The sequence below is a fragment of the Branchiostoma belcheri genome, unplaced genomic scaffold (assembly GCF_001625305.1).
Source record: "Branchiostoma belcheri isolate BF01 breed outbred unplaced genomic scaffold, Haploidv18h27 scaffold133, whole genome shotgun sequence".
NCBI classification, from domain to species: domain Eukaryota; kingdom Metazoa; phylum Chordata; class Leptocardii; order Amphioxiformes; family Branchiostomatidae; genus Branchiostoma; species Branchiostoma belcheri.
The window spans coordinates 806,433-812,563 of NW_017802747.1; the positions used below are offsets into that span (position 1 = coordinate 806,433).

A 6,131-nucleotide genomic window follows, 5' to 3' on the forward strand; every position below is an offset into this window, starting at 1 on the left:
GGTAACGGCTTAGTACTCGAAGAAGCTCAGAACCTAATGTTTCCAAAATTTGAATTTAATTAAAATCGATGCGATAAGTTTATCGCTATCTTCGATGGCCCGAACACACCCAGAACGCATATAGAACGTACCATCCCGGCGGTCAGGCGAAAAGGCCACATAACCATCCGCGCGGACGAATACCAGGAAGTCTTAGCTGGACCACCAACATTACGCCACCTATAAAGGCTACAACTAACAGGCTTTTCAGAAAATACAAAGATATGTACACAGATATTACGATTTCAGGGATATCGCGGCCAAAACATACCATACAAAGTCACGTTTCCGGCGATTTACTGCGCACTTACTTAGACTCTGGTCAGAATTAAACTCCGACCCGGAACTTTCAAATACCCCAAGTATGAAATTCCAGGCAGTTACTATTATGGAATTATAATAACATTATTATGCAAATTAAGTGTTAATTTACATAATCAATATCTGCCTGTGTTTCTCTTGTTCTCAATTATATATGTCACAAGCTTGAATAGTCCTATAATGTAATGCAGCTGATTTATAGAATTTCCTCATTAATTATGCAAATTACATCCATATTTGCATAATTGCCACATAATTATGTCAAGCGTCACTTAAGCTACCTACATACCAAATATCATGAAGATCCGTCCACCAGTTCTTGAGTTATCCTCTTATGAATATTTTCAAAGAAACGCCACTGCAGTTCCTGAGCAAGCCGCCCAAACCTATGTCACTTCTTTCCCAGCACAAGACGTACCTACCATCCAAATTTCATGACCCCAGCACATCCAGATCACGAGATATAAAAACCGGAAGTTCAGCTGCAGTACCATAAGAAGCCGCTAGGGGGCCCAAAATCTAATTATTTCGAGGTCTCATCAAGACCTACCCACCTATCAAATATGAAGTCAATCCATTTAAGCCTTCTCAAGTTATCGTGTTTACAGACAGACAGACAGACAGACAGACAGACAGACAGACACACACACACACACGAACGCCTACGAAAACATAACCTTCTTGGCGACGGTAATAACAATAAAAAGTATCTTTTGTATTATGTTTGCAGGTATTGGGAAAGAGAACTAAAGAAGTCAACACCCAAGAAACCCCCAAGCTTATCAAAAGCAATCATCAGATGCTATGGCTTGCGATATTTCCTGGTCGGATTTGTAAAGCTTTTCGATGTAAGTAACTATTTAACAAGCTACGTCAATTTTGCATCCAGTTATACGTTGTATGCTAAAATATGCTAAAATATTTACGTATGGTTTAGCATATATTACAAGTGGCATTTGGCAGAGTTTCTGGTGTTTGTGTCTTTTGTTTCTTATTGTCTTCCCACCCCTTCTTACAGGATACCTTAACGTTGGTTAAGCCTATTCTCATCGGCTACATCATTAAGTACTTTGAGCTCAGTAGCGGCATGACCCTGACCGATGCCTACATGTACGCTGGGATTCTTGCTGGTCTGCAGGTTTTCCAAGTCATCATCGGCTACTACGAATGGCCTGTCTATCTGTGGGCATTTCATTTTGAAACGGCGATCATGAATATGGCGAACGAAAAGGTACAGAAATGCCTTTCATTATAACTTAAGTGTATTAAATTTTATTGTTTTAGGCTTGTGTGTGTGACTGTAAATGTCGTAGGCACTTGCATGCGGCATTGTTTGTAACCACAGATTGACTATGAGATCAAGTTGGGAGTCCTAATGATCTCAGCAGACTAAGATGGATGGTTGGATGGATGGGTTGATGGACGGATGGATGGATGGATGGATGGATGGATGGATGGGCGTGTGGTACATGAAGCAGCAGAGAAAAAGAACTATTGCTATTTATTGCCGTGGTTGTTTTCTGTTCCCAGTGTTTGCGATTAAGCACGGGCGGCCTCTCAAAGACCTCAACGGGCCAAGTCAGCAACATTCTTGCCGACGATGTGCAAGCCTTCAAGAAGGTCAGTTGCTTACTAGTGTCGCTGGATAACAGATATGAACTAAAGATAACAATACCTCTTTCTTCTCCTAGTCCTATCATATTGCCTTAGGATCGGGGACTATGGTGGGATTTAGCATTAGCCGTTTCCATTCCTTCCTGACTCTGGGCCTGGGAGAACACTCTGCCAGTGATGTATACGTGTCTATTCAGTCACAGATGTCATTACCCTATACCTCCTTCGTAGTCTCATATGGCTCCTCCGTCTGTTAATGGTCCATTGTAATATACTAATGGTGATGTTACCCACACTTGTGACATGTCCCAACTCTCAAGTAATGCAATTTCCTCCTTTTATGATTTTAAGTTTGTTTCCATTCCCAGTTTTGCTAAAACAGAGTAATGGGTGAGCGATGGTCCGCTTAAATTATACGCAGAATCTTCCTGTAGCATTTCATCCTCAGGGCCTGGATCCTGCGGGTAGATCCCATGCCTCATAGCCACAGGTTATTAAAGGCAGCAGAAAAAAATTGCCCTCAACAGTCATTTTGTTCAAACTCTGTAAAGATTAGATATTCCAGATGATTTGTGGTCACTGTATGGTACTATTGTATGGGCTCTTCGGGCATTGGAAGCCCTTAGAATAAAGATAGACCCACAATCCTAACAGTGAGCCCTACCCCGGTGATTATAATAGGAAATGATAAGCTGACACAATGATGAACGTGTGTTTTCTCCAGAATAATACATACCCAGACACGGTCCTGCATAGTCCAACAACACACACAACTGTGGCAAATCACCGTGGGCAAATCTACGTTCTGGGATAAACTGTCCAGTACAGTGCCTGATCCTGAACCCATTTAGGCATAATATTAGATAGGCACGGCCCTTAATAACCCCCATTCCCTTCTCAACATGCATAACTTTGTTTTTCAGGCTTTTGATAAACTCCATAACCTGTGGGTTGCTCCTCTCACAATTGCGGTTATCATTTGGTATCTGATCAACTTCATGGGCTTGGCTGCCCTAGCTGGGCTCGCCTACATGTTTCTGACAATAGCCATCGAGGGCTCTATGACGCCACTTCATATTAGATATGGGTACGTAAAACATTTGATCAAATTGATTCGCAGAACTGTAAACCTAAGGGAATGCCTGGCATGTGTGAAACGTGTATTGACTGTGTAGGAGGTGTATGTGTGCAAGTGCGCGCTTGTGTGTGTGTGAGTGTGTGTGTGTGTGTGTGTGTGTGTGTGTGTGTGCGCGCGCGCGTGTGTGTGTTATGTTTGGCACTTATAAATACAAGATTTAGAACTGAGGGCATTTTAGGACAATAGTACTCAAGGCATACTACCGTTAAAGTTCATCCATGTTCGTTACATGTTTACAGATGAAACGTCGGATCCAACATAAAGAATGGTCCTTACCAAGGACATTTAATATAATGTCCTTGTTCTCACCTACAGCAGCTGACAAGTTGCTCTGTTCTTCCTCTTCCGACAACATTAAATGCATTACCCTTGTTATCTCCTAGAGCTTTTGACCAGTCTTTCTGGTATTTCTCTTCGACAACATTAGATATAATGTCCTTGTTCTCACTGAGAGCTTTCAACAAGTCACTCTAGTCTTTCCCTTTCACATAGGAAGACTAGACCCAATGGTCGTAAGCTCTAGGTGAGAAGAAGGATATTGTTCTTATGTTCTTGGTGAGAGCCATTTTTTGTGTTGGATCAAAAGTTTTAAATCTAAACATTCAGTTGATTTATTGTACTTAGTATTCGATTAGGTAGGCACTTGGGTTTGTCACAGCGTGTTAAAAGGACATTGGGATAGTACGGCAGCCTGCGAGTAATGTCACCGTTACCCGTTGTACTTAATGAAAGGGCCCCAAAACTTTTGAGGTCCAAGAAAGTACTGATAGCAACAAAGAGGAATAAAAATGCAATTAATAGGTTTTAACTATTTCCATGTTTCCTAAAATAGTTCCATCAGGTTGGCAGAACAAGGCCTATAAAGACATAGGATGTGAGAATTTCCTAATTCACGAACAGGAAGACTCACCTTGCTTACGTTTCGTTGCCTATCAGACACTTTCCTCACAGCTTCTGACTGGAATTAATGGATCAAAGAGGCGGTCTAGATAAGAAAGTCAATGCCGGTGATGAACCGAGATGGGGGGGGGGGTAAAAATCAGCCACGTTTGGGATTGTGTTCTTGCCGCTAAAGCGCCACGCACAGTGGCTACATATAGCGGCGAGAAGCAGAACTCCAGTCAGAAGCTCTGGGGAAGATGTTTGATAGACAACAAAACTGTGGGTCTTTCGAATCCTGGTTGTGAAATAAGCAGATTCTTAAATCCAGATTTTTATGTCCTTTTTAGCACATTGGAAAACGCTCGGAAAGACGCGCGTTTGGACGTGATGAGTCAGATTCTACAGTCGATGAGGATAATCAAGCTACAAGCGTGGGAGCAACCTTTTAGTGACGTCATCAACAGGCTGAGGAAGTAAGTTTCTTTTATCCTTGATTTAATTTTTGTGTTGCATAAGTGCCGATTAGAATATGACAACCTATCCCATCAATTAAGGGAATAAAGTTTTATAGGAATTTATTCAATAGATTAGAGATATGCCCTGTATGGCCCGCACTGAGATGTGCATGGTATGATAAGGCATTTTCATAACTAACAAGTTATATTCAGGCAGATCCTAGATAGGGTGGCATAAGACATGTATCCATTGGCCAGAGAGGGTCAAACACGCCACCCAAGGATCTGCAGAAAGTCGCACTGGACAAGGACACTGGAAGGGGCAATCTTTTCAGAAACGTGCACGTGTTATCACACCATTTAAATCAAGAAATAAGTTGGTTGAAAAAATGTAATACGTTATTTTACGTTAGTATCATCTAGACCATCCAAATTTAATCCGTATAGAGGATAAGTCTACTCAGGTCTACTCCACTCCACTCTCCACTCCACTTTTTATTCTTCTCTACTCTGCTCTGCTCTATCCTCTACTCCTCTCTACTCTACTCTACTCTACTCTACTCTACTCTACTCTACTCTACTCTACTCTACTCTACTCTACTCTACACTACTACTCCACTCAATTCCACTCCACTCCACTCCACTCTACTCTACTCTACTCTACTCTACTCTACTCTACTCTACTCTACTCTACTCCTCTCTACTCCTCTCTACTCTACTCTACTCTACTCTACTCTACTCTACTCTACTCTACTCTACTCTACTCAACTCCACTCCTCTCTACTCTACTCTACTCTACTCTACTCTACTCTACTCTACTCTACTCTACTCTACTCTACTCTACTCTTCTCTACTCTACTCTACTCTACTCTACTCTACTCTACTCTACTCTACTCTACTCAACTCCACTCCTCTCTACTCTACAATACTACTCCACTCCATTCTACTCTGCTCTACTCTGCAATACCCGCTCTACTCCCACCACTTTACTCTACTTACTCCACTCTACTGTACTGTACTCCTTTCTACTCCTCTCTACTCTATCCTACTCTACTCTAGTCTCCCCAACTCTACTTTACTTTACTTTACTTTACTCTACTCTACTCTACTCTACTCTACTCTACTCTACTCTACTCTACTCTACTCTACTCTACCCTACTCTAGTCTCCCCAACTCTACTCGACTCTACTCGACTCGACTCCACTCCACTCATCCCTACTTCACTGTACCATACTGTACTGTACTGTACTCTACTCCACTTTTCTCCACTCCACTCCACTCCACTCCATTCCACTCCACTCCTCTCCTCTCCACTCCTCTCCACTCCACTCCACTCCACTCCACTCCACTCCACTCCACTCCACTCTACTCTACTCTACTCTACTCTACTCTACTCTACTCTGATCTGCTCTACTCTACTCTACTCTTATCTACTCTACTCTACTCTGCTCTACTCTGCAATACCCCGCTCTACTCCCACCACTTTACTCTACTCCACTCCACTCTACTGTACTGTACTCCTTTCTACTCCTCTCTACTCTATCCTACTCTACTCTAGTCTCCCCAACTCTACTTTACTTTACTTTACTTTACTCTACTCTACTCTACTTTACTTTACTTTACTCTACTCTACTCTACTCTACTCTACTCTACTCTACTCTACCCTACCCTACTCTAGTCTC

The 6,131-nt window shown here is 42.2% G+C and overlaps 1 long non-coding RNA gene across 1 annotated transcript; it reads left to right on the forward strand.

Moving 5' to 3' along the window:
• The first annotated feature begins 1,540 nt into the window (after positions 1 to 1,540).
• Positions 1,541 to 2,925, forward strand: LOC109464169. Its single transcript, XR_002139870.1, has 3 exons — positions 1,541 to 1,591; positions 1,891 to 1,980; positions 2,898 to 2,925. It is a non-coding gene; the product is annotated as an uncharacterized LOC109464169 (long non-coding RNA).
• The last annotated feature ends 3,206 nt before the right edge of the window (positions 2,926 to 6,131 follow it).